At 49.3% G+C, this 17,837-nt stretch overlaps 2 long non-coding RNA genes across 2 annotated transcripts; both read right to left on the bottom strand.

The window, feature by feature from the left end:
- Window positions 1-325: 325 nt before the first annotated feature.
- LOC137463940 (uncharacterized) lies at window positions 326-3,190 on the bottom strand. Its single transcript, XR_010994029.1, has 3 exons — window positions 2,947-3,190; window positions 1,291-1,395; window positions 326-530 (listed from the first exon to the last, which is right to left on the bottom strand). It is a non-coding gene; the product is annotated as an uncharacterized lncRNA (long non-coding RNA).
- A 9,384-nt stretch (window positions 3,191-12,574) lies between these two features.
- On the bottom strand, window positions 12,575-13,704 carry LOC137463931 (uncharacterized). The gene is made up of 3 exons (XR_010994020.1): window positions 13,532-13,704; window positions 13,068-13,185; window positions 12,575-12,690 (listed from the first exon to the last, which is right to left on the bottom strand). It is a non-coding gene; the product is annotated as an uncharacterized lncRNA (long non-coding RNA).
- Between the last annotated feature and the right edge of the window lie 4,133 nt (window positions 13,705-17,837).

Here is a 17,837-nt window from a genome sequence, read left to right as displayed (position 1 = left end):
AACAGTGCAAGGAAAAGAGGGAGGATTCAAATAAGACATGAGAAGCAACAACATTACAAAGAATTTATCACTGCCAGCTATTCTAGTAAAACAACAACAAGTTTTGAGGATTTCTTTCTTTTTGTCACATGGACTTGCAGTTGCGTGGAAACTGGGTAAAATTGATGGGAAAATGTAAACAAGGTGCATTTCCTGAGCCTCTCATTAGATTCTAATTGAAACCTGAAGTAAGACCGCTAAGAGTTAGCATTGCAGGCAGCAGCTCCAGGATCTCACCTCCTGAAGGGTCTTTCCAAGGGATTCCTTGTCCTTTTCCACAACTCCCTCTCTCTCTAAGCAGGCAAGTAGCTTTGACTTCTTGTAATTCTTCAGAGCCAGTAAATGAATCACCCTGTTTCTGATGGGTCGTTGAGAAACAGTACTGAAAGGTCTCTGGAAGAATTTTGCAGGGTTCGTGGGCATGGTTCTCTTTCTCTCGGGCACAAGATCTGGAGAGCTGTGTGGGGCTCTCCTGAGCTCTGGTATTTTCACTTCAGTAAAGAAAAAACAGAAAACGAATTGTCAAATGGGGAGTGGGAGGAAGCAAGGTAGTTGACGCAAAAGGATGTACCAAGACTGTTGAAACTCTATTTGTTCAGAATTTATAGATCAGTACGAATCCAGACAGTAAAGCATTAGGAAGGAACAGTCATTAAAAATGCCATGTAAAGGAGCGATACTGGAGGGGAGGTATTTATGAAAAACTCTTTATATGCATGGTGGTTTGCATTTGATTTCTCCTCTTTGTAAGCTCAAGCACTGAGCTATGTCAAGAATGATATGGACAGTGGGATTAAATGCACCTTTGGCAAGTTTGACAACACCAGAGGCCTGGGATGCCATCCAGAGGGACATGGAAAACCTTGGCAAGTAGGGCCCTGGGAACCTCATCAGATTCAACAAGGCCAAGTGCAAAGTGCTGCATCTTTGGGGTTGGGACATGGCCTGTCCCTGCTGGGCAGGGATGCTGCGATGGGATGGGGCGGCTGGGATGAAGGTGGGGAGGACTTGGGAGTGCTGGTGGATGAGAGGCTGGGCATGAGCTGGCAACGCGTGCTGGCAGCCCAGAAAGGCAACCGTGTCCTGGGCTGCATCAGGTGAAGCGTGGCCAGCAGGTCAAGGGAGGGGATATGACGCAGCAGGCGCTGTTTTGAAACCAGGAACTCCTGCTTAGTGGCTGCTGGAGACTTCATGCGTATTGGTGAGAAATCCGGGAGCTTTGTCCCTGCCATCACACACACGGAGACTGACCTTTCTTTACACGCTCCTTCAGTCTTTCAATGTAGGTCAAATTTTTAATGCCTTTCTCCACTTCCTGTTCCTTGGACCATGCCTCTCTGGTATTTGTCTGCAAACCTAATTGCAAAAACATCACACACTTCAATTATTGAGAACACTGTAAACATGCCAGTTGTCGAGTGAAGACACTACTAATGTTTGAGAAGTTCAATCCAATGTGGATAGAGAAACTTCCCACAGCATTCAAACAAAACACCTCTTAAAACCATACCCCTGAATGACTTTTAAAGAAAATTACCTGAAACCATAACCAAGCATTAAGATGAAAATTAGGTAAGAGTTCTTCACCCAGAGGGTGATCAGGCATTGGGACAGGCTCCCCACAAGGCTGCTCATGGTACCAAGTCCACCAGAGATCAGAAAACATTTGGACAAGTTCCACAGGCACCTGGTGGGATTCTTGGGGACACAGCTGCACTTGCATATCCTTGTGGATCCCTTCCAACTCTGATTCTGATTCTCTGATTCTGTGACAAAGCCCAGTCCCTAACTGGTACTGCATGGAGCAGGTTGCAAAGGCACCCTGTACCCTACCAGCAACCAGACCTGTCTCACCTGAGTTTCTCTGTGCCAGCCTAAAGCCAAAGCGGCACCAAGTTCCACAATTGTCTCACTACTGCCAGTCCTCACACCCCAGTTACTGAATGTTAAATATTCCCTTAGGATCTGTGTAGACCACCACCAAGAATCACACAAATCATCATCCACATGTGAAACAGAACGTCCCCAGGGAGAAATCTGAAGTTTAGCTTTGTCTCTCCGGAAAGCTACCATGATGCTAGTTTAAAATGCTCTGCACGAGGCTAAGACAGAGCAAGAGCTGCACTTGCAGTGGCAGGGAAGTCCCTGCAGGCAGGTGACTGCAGCCACAGCCAGGTGAGAGCCTGCTTTTCTCAGGGCAGCTGGCTGTACCTGGCTCAGCTCACTGCTGCAGGCAGCACCACTGAGTGCCTGTACGGGGAATGTGCACCTCGAGTCTGCCTGGAGCCAGGCTCCTTGGGGAAACAGCACTGAGAGCAGATTAATAACAAATGACATCGCCCAAGCACGTTGTGCTTTGTGGGAAATGATGGAATCCGTGGGGAAGATGACATCAGCATCTTCCTTTCCATTTCCTTCAAAAGAACCCAACACAGTGTTGTGGCAACACTCGCTTATCAACGACCAAGACAAAAAATTAAATCAAGCAAAGTTTCCCATGCTGACCTTGTGAAATTCTCTACGCAACTTCCTCAAGGTCATTTTCTTTCAATTTCCAATTAAATTTAAAGGATAACGACAGTGCCTAGATACTCCAAAACCAAAAGCTTAGCTACCAAGGCAGTGAATTTAGGTGCATGGAGTGGTCCAAACCTTGACCTCAATGCTCCAAATTGCATCCCATCAAGCAGTATGGGAACAAGGAAGGACTGGCAGGCTTTCTCAGGGGAAAACAAACCAGTGGCTACATGCAGTGACAAGAGACTGCAAGGTTGACCTGAGGGCATACCACCTCCAGCCAAGATCTCTGAACACAAGAGATCCCCTGTCCCGAGAATATGCTGCAAGACTGAATTACCAAGTTGAAAGTCTTACAGATATTGAGCAAAATGTGAAAGGCAACCATACCTCCAAGTGGGTTATACAATTGGACATTCTGCGCACTTCCATTGTGCAATGCCTCGCTGGCATTTGGCTAAAAGGAAAAAGATATTTTCTGTAAAAACTTCAGCCTACTCTCCATCACTGCTGATTAACTAGGCCCTTCACTTTAAACAAGAGCTGTATTTGAGAAGGCTTGCTGTCACATCACTAAAAAGGGCTGCTTTGACACAGTTCTCCCTCTGCAAGCAGCCGGCTACAAAACTGCCCTGAGAGAGCAACCCTCCCTTAGCCTCTAATGCAGCCAAGTGTTCAAGTAGCAAGTCATCCTTTCCCAATTGCTGGAATTTATAGGCACAGGCTTCCCTTGAAATCAAGTGCCTGAGTACAACTGAACTGGCCAGTGTTCAGCTAACAATCCAGGTGAGAGTGGTTGACAAAAATATAAGAATTTTGGACACGACCTGATGCTGGGATTTATTTGGTACTAAGGAAGCACATCCTGGAGTCAGCTCCAAGAAGAATTTCACCTGCATAAGGTGAATTTTGACTCTCAACAGGCATGAGAGTCAAAATTTCTTTCCTTTCTCTTGTCCTCAGCTCTAGATGCAATTCTTTGCAGGTGTGAAATGGAAGCAGTTTATCCTAGGTTAATCAGATATTACAAAATTTGGGTTGCTTGGCTGATCTCATCATTTAATACAGAATGTATTGCATTCCGCTGGAGGTTAAAATGTTCATCAGCCTAAGTACATTTTTTAATGAAAACAACTACTGCCATCCAACTGCTTCATTCCGTAGGCAAAATTGCCTGAGAAAAAATCTGAAAAGCTATGATAAATGGACTGAAAGATGTGCACTAATTACCATGTGAAGGGAGACATCAATACCGAAGATAGAATATTACTTAATTGAAGAACTGATGTAATTTAGAACCAATGAAGATTCATGGCTTTGGCTGCTAAAAATGCTAAAATTTCTTTGTTTGGAAAAGCTTTGAAAATGGTGTGCATGTAGATGGAGCTCTCCACTATGCATCACAGCTGAGAATAAAGAAATGGCTACTCCTAATAGTAAAAAATACTGTTAGAGCTTTTCCTTTCTCCTGACATGTTCGGTGAGTGCAGGGCAAACACAGAACAATGAGAAATCTATGCATTTTGACCAAGAGCCATGCCCAGAGCACGAATTTCCTGAGTGTCCCAGCATGGAGAACATCTGACTTTCACTGGCACCTCCTCAATGGCATCCCTGAGAACCACTTCCATCAGAGAACTTCCCACTTCCACTGGCACCTCCTCCGTGTCATCCCTGTGAGTCGTTTCCACCGGGGCAGCTGCCTCAAAGGGGCCCTTGGAGCACCAGGGGGGCCCCAGCCCTGCCCGACAGGTCCCGCGGGGTCAGCAGCACCTGACACCAACACCACGGCCAAGCCCCCACCCGCTGGCAACCCGCAGAGCCCGACAGCTGCCCCTCACCTGTTGGTCCTGGGACCCCTGGGTCACCCTGACGGGCATCGCAGTGCTCTTGGGGGACCTGCGGGACGCAGTGCGGGTTGGGGCCCTGCCGAACGCTCTGGATCGTGCCCAGGCCCACAGCTCCGCCATCCCGCTCTGCCTCGGGTGCTCTGGCTCCCACACAGCCAATGATCCTGCTGAAAAATCTGCAAAATGCAAAATATTTGTTAGGAAAATGTGTTCTCTGATGTTTCTCCTTTGTGGCTTTCAAGGCTCATCAACAAGGAGGGAGATTATTCCCATGAAACAAGAAGTAGCCAACAAGCTCTAAGTGATGGCCAGGCCTTTGAAAGGCAGGGTGCTTCTTGGCTGAATTGCCTTGTGGAGGTGTAGGGCTTGACAGGCTTCAGTTTCCTCAGACACAGGGGAGGTTAGCAAGGCTTGGGAAGAAGGATGTACCACTGATGGTGGACACAAAGAATGGAGAATTTATGGGCACAAGGACATTTGGCAGAATCCCCAAGGAAAGGAACAAACTGATAAAGCCAATGCAGAAACTGTGCTGAATCACCTCCTGTGAGGAAAAAGGCCATTCCAGCTGGGGCAGACCATGGCTATCCACTCAAGAAGCCTCTCACTAAGAAGAAGGGAGAGTCTGAGCATGCAGACTATTGAGCATGAGAAGTGAGAGGATCATTACACAACAGCAGACAGAATATTAATTATGAAGACAACTAGTGAACTTGCAGTCAGTGAACACTAATTCCTTTCTTTGCCAAAATGTAGAAATACAAAGACACTCTGGTTCTTGTGGTGCTGGCTTTGTGAATTTGTCCCTGAGCCCCCCCCCTTTCTGCACAGAACTGTAAATAATTACCTCCACTCAGTGTGTGGATTGGCCTCTTGAACAGCGTGTGCTAGAACCAACCAAGCTGGAACAACACTCGCTATCGCTCCAACACCTCCGCTCTCGACGCAGCCGCTGAAGGGTCTGACCGGTCCTGCTGTGTGCTGGTGACAATGGCTACGTGTCCTTGGAAACGGGGAGTTCCATGTTCCAGGCTGGGCGGGATGTCACTGAGGAGCGGGACGCAACACAGTCGGGGCACAGTGAATTCACAATGGGCACACAGGGGAATGCCCTGCCTTGTCCAATGACTGACTCAGCTCATTTCCAAGTGCAGAAAGGGGTGCTCTGGCCACACCAGTTGCTGCAGTAGCTTTGCAAACCAGGGCTAATGCAGTGTTTCTGCACAAAAGTGCTGCACTTGGCCCTCTCTGAGGCAAAGGAGCAGCTTAACACCCCTAACCAGGGCAGCAAGGTGCAGCCCCCCCGCCCCAGCACTGGGTGATCCTGTCGTGGGCCAGTCAGTCTGTGAGGCTTCCAGCACATACACGGTCACTCAAATATTATCTCTTTGACAAAACCCCCCAGCCTTTCCTCATCCCAGTCTCCTAAAAGGAAACAAGCCAGCAGCAAGCCCAGGCCCCCATGTGCTGTGCAGGTGGAGCTGACCTGGAAAGGCCCACGCTGGCCCTGAGCACAATTACAGGCTGATAATTGTGCTGACTGCAGCTGGCCGTTGGAGTTACTGACACATGCAGATAAACATTTTATACTCAGTTTAAGATGGTTTTATTGTCATTTTCCCCCCTACCCAAGATTATTCCTGATTTAAGCCAGCTGGCACCAAAAATAAGTGTTGTCCAGTCATTACAGGGAGAGGGAATAAGAGCATGCAGTTGAGAATGTGTTGAATATTACCATCCAAAGCGCATTTTCAATGACATCTTGTATTTGTTTTCAAGACCATGTCTATACCTACCCATGTCTGATTTCCTGGCTGTCCCACTCACAAGGACAGTGCAGTTTGGGGAAAGAAAGGGAGGCAGCAATTTGTCAAACACCAGAGCCCACACTTGTGTCCCTTTTTGGGAATGACTGGATGGTGTTGATTATGGATCCCCAGTTATGAACTATTGGAAAAGCCTGTGTAGGAATCATTAGAGGAATCCATGGAGGTGTTACACTGGACTCCAGAATGTCCAACAGCCTTTCTATATCTTTTAAAGGTTATTGGTGACAACCCCTGCTCTGCAGTTACCAGATTTGACTGACCCCTTTTCACTGCTCATACGTGAGTGCCTTTGCCTTGCACAGGAACTCCATATTTAGCTCCAAGAATGAAGGAATGAAGGAAGTAACCCTGTGGCATTTTGAGCCTATTTCTCAAAAAACATCAAAACAATGTATTAGAGGGATGGCAAATGCACCTCAGAGCAGGAGCCACCATGGTCCTTACTGAGAGAATGTACTTGAAAATAAATGGGGAAAAAAAGGGACAGTTTATGTGCCACACATGGTTTTGTCTGGTGTAGAGCAAAAAGGAGGTCACTGGTTATCCCTGAGCAGAAGCTGAAAGTAACAGGTGGTACTCCTGGAACAAAAGACCTTAAGACCCAGGCCCCTCAAAAACTTTCTTTGTCCTTGCTGCCTAGAGTGTGCCTAGAGTGACATGTGGGTCACCTTCCTGCCAGTTCAGTATGTGCAGGGCAGAGGGGGGAATGTCAATAAGCGATCGGTTGTCCCAAAGTCCCTTTTGCCGGGGCAGATGCCATGGGGGTCTCTCACCCAGAGAAAGAGCCAGGACCCGCAGGACAGATCCTGTGTCCTGGATCCGGCCAGGACAGGGGTAATTTTTGCAGCAGCCAGGAGGAGCATGGCCAGGACCTTGGGGTAACTGGCTATCACCTGCCACGTGGCAGGGGGAAATGGAAGGGGTTTGTTTTTTTCTTTCTTTTCTTTCTTTTACTTTTCTTTTTTTTAAACAAAGTCTTTTCCCGTTCTTTCTATTAGAAACCATTAACATTTTGTAATAGCCTTTCCTTGCAACCATAACCATTCCAGTATTCTGCATTTCCTTACTTTTTAAAAGTTACTTTCTCCAAAAAGAATCTTTGCAAGCTCACTTTGAACCCAAAACTGATGGTACACCTCCTGCTCCAGCTCCTCTTCCTGCTCCTGAGGGTAAGTCTGCTTTTCAAGCAATTGCAGTCACTGGGATGTGGGTCCCCAGCCAGCGTCTCCCTTCATGCTGCACGGCTTCTGTAGGCAAACAACACTTAAATATAAACATCAGGCGTAGGAATGTGCCCCCTGTTGACAGAGTAAACAAGTTACCCCATGTCTCCTTAAAAAGGAAAAAAGCCCAGAAGGTTCTCTCCTCAGTTTGGTTAAAAGACACCTCATAGGACCTTGGGGACTTCACCTCAAACTTAAGGATAGCTAATTGGACAGGAGCCAAAAAGTCCCACCTAAGCAATTCCCTAGAAAAAGAAGAGAACAAAAGAGTTCATCGCTTTTGTGAAGTGATTTAGCAGGAGCAAGAACCTCTTGCCCTGGCTCGGGTTTTCTCGGTAAAGAGCTTTTTTATTTTGCCTTTTATTAAAACTTTTTGTTTCCAACACTGTCACAGAAGCCATCCTGCTTCTTTATGCCACCTGAGGTAGCTGAGCTACCAAGGGTATAATGCTTATCTCTGAGAGCTTAGGAGACCTGGCTTGAAGAGAAAAAGCATTAATAAGGGAACATGAAAACTAGCGCTAAGAGAAACGTTTTCTGAGACTTTTTTCAGAAGAGAAAGGGGATGGTGAAAGCTAGCACAGGGCTTAAAATTACTACAGTAATTTTTTTTTCTATTAGTCCCTATTTCCTTGGATATATTTGGTTTTAGTTTGGGTTTGGTAGCTTGGTTGGTTGAATTCTTTTTGTTTTGGGGAGTGATGGTGGTGGATGGGTGCATGTTTGGTTTATGGCTGTTTTTTGGGTTTTTTTTATGTTACTATTTCATATATCTTTCTTTGTTGTTTTTTTTTTTTTTTTAAAGCAAAGATTTTTCCTTCCTTTATGTTATAAACCAATATTTGTAACAGCCTTTCCTTGCAACTACAACCATTTCAGTGTTGAGCAGTTCCTTGTTTCTTAAAATGAAAACATTTTTTAGACTGAAAATTACTTTCTCGGGATAGAATCTTTTTGGGGTCGAATTGGACACCAAGTAGCCAGAGCACCTCCTGCACATGCTCGTGACAGTGATGGTAAGTCTCTTTTTCAAGCAATTGTGGTCAATTGGATGTGGTTCCAAGACAGCATCTCCCTCCATGCTGCACGGCTTCTGTAGGCAAATACAGCAAAACTTACATGTCAACATAATGGAGCAATACAGAAGCAAACAGAAGCATTCTGAGCCATTTTTCAGAACAGAAAGGGGATGGTGAAAGCTAACACAGGGATTAAAACAGTGATTTCTATGCAACAGGGTTGATAAAGGACTGACCCAAATTTGTAGCAAGCGTGGGTCTCCAGGACGGTTTGGATGGATGAGAGATCTCTGAAGTCAGGTCTTAGAAGATGTGGTTTATTAAAAGGGATGAAAGGCCCTGCTTGGAGTTGCCAGGCGCAACTCGTGGCAGGCCCAGGGAGAGAGGGAGAGGGAAAGAGAGGGAGCGAGGGTTCCAGGTGAGGGTCCCAAGGGAAGGTCCAAGAGAGCGTCCAGTCCCTTGGGCACACCTTATCAGGGGGCTTCAAGGTGGGCTGGAACAGGACTTGGGCCAATGGGGTCCCAGATCTCTGATACTTCAGGGGAGGGTCACAGGTGTGGGATGAACCATACATTGGGGGTGAGACAGAGCATTCCATTTGACCTTTGGACCTATCTGCAGGTAAAGGGCATTGTTTAATCAGAAGGGGGGATTGCTTTCAACCTGGCTATACTATTGTTTTCTAGTTATTCAGTAGTCAAGGTTTGTTATTTCAAATCTAGTTCTCATCTCAATGTCTGGATTTTCCAAATCTTTTGCCAGGCAATCATATTTATAAGGTTTTCCTCTTTCATCTTCCCCAACACAAATTAACAAGAGGGATATTTGTTAGAGCTACCATTACTCATCACACACTTTAAGCAACCCGTACCATCAAGGCCAAAGCTAATATGGCTCTGTGTTAGATATTCCTGATGGATTACACATCCTTGCGTGAAGATGGAATTAGGATTTACAGCCAGTATTTATGCATATACAAGCATTGTGCAAGAACATTGCAGCTTCCAAATGGAAACTAAATATTACCTGTACAGCAAAAACACTGCAATAACATGAGTACACTTCTCCCATCAGGTTCACAGGCAGCTTAACCAATTCTCTGCTTGCAAATAATCTCTTCTGGCATCTTTTGGGGTCCTAAACCAGGATTGTCACACCTAAATACTGTGGGACCGTGAAAATTCCTCCAGATACAAACCAGTCTCCAGGTGACACAAGTGACTACGGCAGCCTCCAATAATGTAGCGGGACCCAGGTTTGCTGAGTTCTCTTTGTCATCGTGGGTTTGTAATTCAGACTCACAGAGGGGCTTGAGTTGGAAGGGACCTTAAAGACCTTCTAGATCCAGCCCCGTCTGCCACGGGCAGGGACGCCTTCCACTGGAGCAGGTGACTCAGAGCCCCTCCAAGCTGTGGCAAATAACCCAAGGACCCCTTTTTCTCTGTTTTGCAAGGTCAGCTTTCCATGCTCACATTCACAGATGGCTCCAGTCTCACACAGAGCATTGCTGGCTGGTCACTCTTATCTCCACAGCCCATCAGAGATCCTATTTTGGATGGCTCTCACTGCTCCCAAGGCCCCAGGGAGCAGCCACTGCCTCGCCTCTGTCACCCGAGGACACAAGGAAAAACGTTGCACTCAGCTTTGGTCACAATGAAGAGACTAATTTATTTCTTCTGACTCCAATCATTTCTAGTTTTCAAAAGGTGCCAGTGGATTGGAGGGTGAACGTGCCACGTCTCCAATGACACTGGACAAACTACCAGTCTATCAAATTTCTCTGCCTCTATGAAGGAATGCAAAACAAGAGGTTGTTTACAGCAAGTTGCCTGAGAAAATTCTCTACAAGAATGTAAACTCAGAAGGCTTTAGAAAATCCTGAGAAATCAAGGCAACACTCCTCCTTCTGCTTTCCCTTCCAGGATCAGTGATTTCCTGCCGCTTCCTCCATGTCTGAGATAACTGAAGAGATAAGGGGCTGAGGATGCAGCTTCTGGCAGAGAGTTGATAACACTCAGCTGAGTATTTTATTCTCCTGCCACTGAGCTCTCAGGCTGCTTACACAAAAAAAAATCCTCCTGGTGTGGAAAGGGGCTGGTGTGAGCAGCAGGAATTGTTGCTGGCTGGAACATTTCAAAGAGCTGGACAAAAGAAGCATTTTGTGGAAGGCCACCAGCTGCCCTCTGTCAGCAGCACAAGGTGTGAGGTCCCCCTTGAAGGCCATCCCTGCACAAGGACAGCCTGGCCTCCTCCAGTACCCAGAACACCTTTCAGGCTTTCGGGCTGGCCTCGTCCCTCACTCTGGAGAAGCAGGTTGCTGTTGGAACTCTCATAGCCACAGCTCCCGGCTGGATTGCCGTGTCTTACCACAGACAGCCCTGGAGACAACAGTACAGACAGGCTCCATCTGCAATAAAAGGGTACTTGGGTCCAGCTTTTCCCTTGGACCAGTGTGCAGCAAGCACACCTGGGCCTCATTCAGGTCTGTGTGGGCTGGTAGTCAGCTTCTGCTGGGAATTTAAAGCTTTTACCCTACTTTCCACAATGAAGAATGGAGCAAACCCAGCTGCACCAAACCCCAAATTTCACTCTAGCAATCACAATTTTCATTTTCCTCTATTCAAGCCTTGAAGAAAACAAACTTTACTTGAGTGAGCTGGAGGCACAGTGTCCTCCCAGATCATTCTTGAGTAGGACAACATTCCAGGGGAAGCCTGGCAAAGCCAGAGTTTACTGATGCTCAGGAAGCTTTGCAAAAGCTTCCACCTGCAGTGCTCTTGCACCCTCCTGAGCTCCTGGAGCCCTCAGTCACTCCCAGCACAGTTTGGACAGCAAGGGGATGGTTCCGTTTGGGACATGTGGGGACAGGAGGAGGGAAGACTTTGCAAACACTGTCACGAGGGCAGGGCTCTTTTCCTTTATGGTGCCAAGTGGTAGTACATAATCTTTGAGTTAATGTCAGGTGCTGAGGGGCACAAATTCTCAGTGAGAAGGACAGAGTGTCTCCACTCGCACAGCAAGGTAAGTGAAGGGGAAAGTGCAATCTATCTTTCATGGGAGGTGTTCAGTTTTTAACAAAATATTTTTGCAGGAGACATGCCAAGGCAGCGGTGATTGAGAGCATTTTATCAGACTCACAGAGCATCCCCACATCTGCTTTGCCACATTTGCTCTCTTTTTTTCATGGTGAATGATTTCTGCTGCCAGGGTGGCTCCTGCTCGGAGTTCTACTCCCAGGAGAGTCCCGGAGTCTCCTCAGCAGGCCTTTGCAGCGAGTTCTGAGCCAACGTGTGGCTCTGCTGCCATCCCAAATCTGCCCTTCCCTTGCCCAGCCTGAGTGCAAGTGGGGCATGTGCTGGGCATGGCTGAGATTTTCATGGCCAAAATCCTCCTGCATTTACATCTGCTCCTGGCTTTGGGTGGCACAAATCACAAAACACCCACTGCAGTTGACAAATGGCATTTCCTGCAGATTGCTACAGCCGCACTGCTGATCAACAAACACACGAGAATCCATTTCATCCATTGGAAAATGTCATTTATTACAAATTGCTACACCCACACTGACAATACAGAACTATACAAATCTCAATTTAGGTTAAAACCAGGAATTTATTAGATTATTAAAACCAGTCTAGGTAAAAATATACAAATACCAACTTCAGTTAATAAAACTTAATTTATTGCCAACCTCTACAGCAACTCACTATACACAAAGGTTAATTACGTGTTTAACAACTTAATTTATTACATATTTCTATAAGTGTAGAGCCCATATAGAAATACAGAAATATGCATACCCTCTCTAAATAGCCCTACACTAAGAATTCAATCAGTAGACTTATACAACAATGCCCTCCATACATCTTAAAATAAAATTAAATACATATGTACATGCACATATACATAAATGCACATACAAGTATAACAGTCTACAGATGTAAATATAAACATCACATGCTACATACAACAGACATACATACAAATATATATATCAGTAGATATATAAACCAAGCCCGTCTATAAATATACAAATATCACTGTTCTAAGGTAAATACCCATCCAACTGCATCAATACAAACATCACTGCAACATAACTTTAAACAGAACAGCAAGAAGAGGGATCCCAGCTGCCCCATCTTCAAAGCCTCTCCCTCGGGCTCTTCCTCCCGTGCAGAGCAGCTCTCCTGGACAGGGACGGCAGATGGCACAGCTGGGAAGCAAAGGGAGCACTGAGTCAGTATGGGGACGTTTTCCTTGGCAGCAGCTGCACTTCCATCAGGGAAGGGAAGATCTCAGAGCCTCCCCAGGAGGGTTAGAAAGAAAAAGCAGCCGAGCAGGCCAGGCTGTGCTGAGCGCAGCCGCGGCGGGACTGTCCCGCAGCACCGGCAGCCCGGCACAGCCGGCACAGCTCCCGGGCCCTGCCGGCACAGCTGCCTTGCCCAAGGACAGCCCCTGTGCCGGCCGGGGCAGCTGCGCTGAGCAGCCCCAGCACGGGCAGGGCCCGCTGCTGCCCCGCTGGGCAGTGCCCACGGCCACAGCCCACGCCACCCTCAGCCCCACCCTGCCTCCCCGGCCCTGGGGCCTCACCCGGGCTCTCTCCAGCGTGGCAGCAGCAGGTCCCCGTTCCCTGCTCTTGCTGCTGGCCTTCTGCTTCTCCCTGCTGGCTCCCGTCAGTCTCCAGCTGTCCTCAAGGTCTTCACTGCAGCTGTGGCAAAAGCGGAGGCTCTGCAACTGGTTCCAAGGCCTGGCAAAGCTGCAGTCCCGGAGCCCTCTGTGCTCCCTGCCGGCCCCCTCCATCCCCTCAGCCCCGCCATGCTCTCGGCAAACCCCCAGCCCCCTTCAGTTTCTTCAGCCCCTCACAGTCCTCTCAGCCCCTCAGTCCCTTCTGACCCATCCCGTCCCCCTAGACCCGCCACCCCTCGGCCTGTGCCACTTCCCTGTCACCTCAGTGCCACCATCGCCCTCGGCTGCCCCACAGCCCTCAGCCCCAGCAGCACCTCAGGGTCACCGTCCCTTCAGCGTCACCACCCCCTCAGCCCCCTCAGTCTCACCGTCCTTCAGCAGCTCCTCAGGGGACACTGCCTGGGGCCACCGGCAGCTCCCACCGCTCCAGGGACACCCGGGGCTGGAACTGCTGCTCCACCTGGCCCGGCCGCCAGCTCGGACCCAGCACAGGGAGAGGGGACACAGGGGGCACGGGGGAAAAGCAAGAGGTGAGGGAGGAAGCAGAGCAGGGGAAGAGGTTAAAAAGAGGCCTACACCTATGCAGATATCAATCTATGTAACTAAACCCCCATATATCAATACAAATATGCCTATCTACAAATATAACTATATATATGTAAATGTAACTATACACATGTATAAATGCAACTATGGACATCTACAACTATAACTGCACATCGAAAAATGTAAATATATACACCTAAAACTCAAAATAAGTTAACTAGACAAATCTCTGCCTATGTAGATAGATAAATATAACTACATAAACCTATAAAGACAACAACATATATCAATAAATAGAACTATACACATCTAGAAATATAACTACAGACAGAGGAATTCTACCTGCCCAATGGTCACAGGCTCTCCCTCTGTCTCTTCCTGGCGCACAGGGCAGCCCTCCTGGACACGTTGATCACACGGGATCTGGGAAGCAAAGGGAACACTGAGACAATACTGGCCCTTGTTCAAGCGCCCCTTGAGCACCAATTGTCCTTCTATCAGGGACATTAAAAGACGGCCTGAAAGGCAGACTCTCACTTGGCAATTTCAAGCCTGCTCTATAAAGAACAGGGATCCTTCCAAGTTTTCAAAACGGAACTGTGTAAAGTATTTAAGTATTCTAATAAAGTCTCAGCACCCACAGTGCAAATGGCACCCACGAGAGCTTGAAACACAGACAGTCCCAGTGACAGAGAGACCACAGTCCTCACCGAAATGGCTGAAGGCTGCTGGGGGCTGAGGTATGAACCAGACTGGGACACCCAGCTAGGTGGCACAACTCCCACAAGGTCAGGTTTATTCCCTGCTCTCTTGCCACAGCAGAGAACTCAGTGCCCAAGCCTCTGGTGAAGCGTGGAGGGCAGGGCTCGGGCAGGTTGTGCATGTGCCTTTGAACTAAAGGCACCAGGAAGCACCAACCCTGCAGACAAGAACTCAACTCTTCCCGTCTCCCTTCCTGCCAGAGGCGGGCTCAGAGCAGCCGTCTCACACCTCTCTAAACCAACGGGGGCTCTGTCCTTACCAGGCTCCTCGGGCTCTGGGGAACTGTTCTCGCAGCTCTCGGTGCCAGATGAAGTCTCCTCTGCTGCAGCCCGGTTCACAGGCTCCCCTCCTGAAGACTCAGGGGCAACATTCATATTGCCCTTGAAAGAACAATAGAAAAAAAGAAAACTAAAGATCATTCAGTATTTTGCTGGAATCACATCAAGGATACGGTTACTCTCCTTCTCCATGTAACAGCGTTCAAAAGCTTTCAGCCCAGCCTCTTCCATTCCCCTCCAATGGGTTACCTGAGCAGAGGGAGACCTTTCAGGCAGGGATCTCCTGATCTCCCGGATCATTTGCTCTACGGCAAAGCCAAGATCCACTGGTGGCAATTGCTCTTCGCCAGGTGCATTCCAGGCTGAGCCAGAGGCCGTCGATGCTGCACAACCTGCACTGCCAGGTGGAGCGCTGGGGGCTGAAGTGCCCGAGGTGGCTGCAAGAATCCAAACACATTGGTCACACTCCACAACGTGGCTCTGAGACACAGATCTCTGTTGCTGCCTTGGATCAACCATCACAGGAAGCAGGCAGGAAAACCAGGCAGAGAATCTTTTGCCTTTCTAGGTGCCCCTTCTAAATAAGCTTGAGAATTTGGGGCCGAGAAGGACAGAGCCTTGTGGAAAAATACTTCAAAGAGTCACTTTTCATGACCTTTTGGGGAAAAGCAAGGCTACAACTCTTTTCCTACCTCGCGGGTCGTAGGCTGGGGGCTGCTGCTCCCTGTGGAGCTGCTGGAAGCTGCAGGGCTGGATCCTGAGCACCTCCCGGTCGATCGGAGGCAGCTGCCCCCCGTAGAGCTGCTGGAAGCAGCTGCGAGGCCCCTCCCGCCCGAGCGGCAGCAGCGGCTCCCCGTAGAAACCGAAGAAGCCGCAGGGCGGGATCCGTAGCAGCTCCCGCTCGGCGGGCGGCGGCCGCTCCCCATAGAGCTCCTGGAAGCGGCTCGGCCCCTCCCGCCGGGCCGGCACCGGCCGGTCCCTGTGCAGCAGGTGGAAGCCGCAGGGCGGGCGCCGGGCGAGCAGCGGCCGCTGCCCGGGGGGCGGCTGGAAGCGGCCAGGCCGGGGGCTGCGCAGCTCCCGCCCGTCCGGCAGCGTCCGCTCCCTGTGCAGCAGCAGGAAGCCGCTGGGCGGGCGCCCGGGCGGCAGCGGCGGCCGCTCCCTGGAGAGCGGCTGGAAGCGACTGCGCCCGTCCCGCCCGTGCGGCAGCGGCCGCGCCCCGGGGAGCTGCTGGGAGCCGCGGGGCGGGCGCCTGCGGCCCTCCCGCCCCGCCGCCGGCCGCTGCCTGTTGGCCGCGCTCCGGCGCCTGATGCGGAGCAGGAGGTCGGGGCGGTCGCGGCGAAAGCAGGGGTTGCCGTAGTGGAGCCAAGCCCCGGCATCGCCCGGCGCAGCTGAGCCAACCCGGCCCGGCACCCTGCGGAAGCCGTAGCGGTAGAGCTGGCGCACGAAGCTGCGGAACTGCGTGGCCCTGAAGGTGTGCGGGGCCGGGCCCCGGGCGTCGCCCGGGCTGAGCAGCTCCCGCTCGAAGAGGGAGCGGTGGATGAGCAGCCCCCGGGCCCGGCTGTCCCAGCGCACGGAGCGGACGCGGGGGCTGTTCGCCAGGCGCCACAGCTTGGCGGGGAAGGCGCTGGCTCTGAGCCCGGCGGGCAGCGGCAGCTCCGCCATGGCGCCGCTCGCCGGCTGTCGCCACAACGGCCCCGGCGCAACGGCCGCGGCTGCGCCGGCGGCGCGCGGCCTGAGGGGGGCGCTGCGCTCGGGCCCGCGCGCGCCCAGCCGCACTGGGCGGGGCCGTTCCTGGGCTGTTCTTGTCAGGGGCAGTTCAAAGGCTGCAGGCGCATTGAGGAAGACATTCTACCTATTTGCATCTCCAACCTTTGAAAAGCCCTTGTGTATGAAAAGCTCTGCATCAGCACCAAGAGCTGATCACAGTGAGACCCAGACGAATTAGCCTCAAGAGCTGCTCTTTGTTCCCTGCTCAGGGCTTGTTCTCTGATTTTGTGTGTCTGCTCCTTCCAGTGCAGGAACACGGGGAAGAGAAATTAGGATGTAAAACAAAGAAGTGGGATCCACAGGCCTGCACCTCGGTAGGTATAATAGATCTGGGATGTCCCCACATTCCTGACAAACTTGATGGGCAAGGCACTGAGGTCACTTTTGTTGCCTTCCCTTCCCCTGCCTCCCCCCTTCAGATGATCAGTTTTCTAGAAAGAGCTTTTTCTTTGTGTAGCATCTGGTGCCTCACAACTTCCAACATGACTTGTTTAGAATACATGAATATTGCTCCTATCATCAAAACACTAGGAAAGAAGTATTTCAGGCCAATTTTGTAAGTATTTTTGTCAAGGCTTTTATGTCCTTATCTCTACACACGAGCCGAGAAACATATTATAAAAAAATATTAAAATGTCAATCATATCTTAAACAAAAATGTTTTGCTTCAAAGCTCCAAACACCAAATCTTTCAACAAATCAGACTTCATCTAAAAGCAAAAATATAAATGGAAAACTGTCAACCACCTAATAACTACTATTAAGCAAGTATTATTTCTGGTGGCCGTCTGAGGAGTTTCTCCCATGTCAAATGCAAAATACGGATTGCTCTGAATTAGTGCATCACCAACTGTGCCTTTTCCCAAAAGACTCAACTTACTGCTGCCCAACAAAGACATGCTATTTTCTCCTTCAGCCACTGCTCCAGCCTGATCCCCTGGGGACAAGAGATTGCTGTGGGTTTCTGTGGGAAGGGGAGTGGCACAGGCACATCAGTGCCTGCAGACTGTGGCAGAGGGGAGGATCTGCTGTGACAGAAGGTGCACGGGAGACTGGAGATGAGGTTTTTTCTTTCTTGTCTAAGACACTGAATTTAGAGAATGTTTTCATAAAGAATACTGTCACCGCTTTACTCTTTTTACCCCAATACTTACTGGTCCTGATAAATGTTAATTATTTCCATACATTCTGTTTCTCGGTGGTTTAATTAAAAGCACAGAGAAACTCAGTTCTTTCAGAAATGAGCTTGAAATAAGCTGTTACTTTAGAACAAACCCAAAATGTTCATTGTTTCTAAGTGTTAAAATTATGTCCACCGAGA

This window comes from Anomalospiza imberbis, chromosome 32, assembly GCF_031753505.1.
Source record: "Anomalospiza imberbis isolate Cuckoo-Finch-1a 21T00152 chromosome 32, ASM3175350v1, whole genome shotgun sequence".
NCBI lineage: Eukaryota > Metazoa > Chordata > Aves > Passeriformes > Viduidae > Anomalospiza > Anomalospiza imberbis.
The sequence above is the reverse complement of the archived record's forward strand: the minus strand, read 5'-3'. Positions and strand labels throughout refer to the sequence as shown.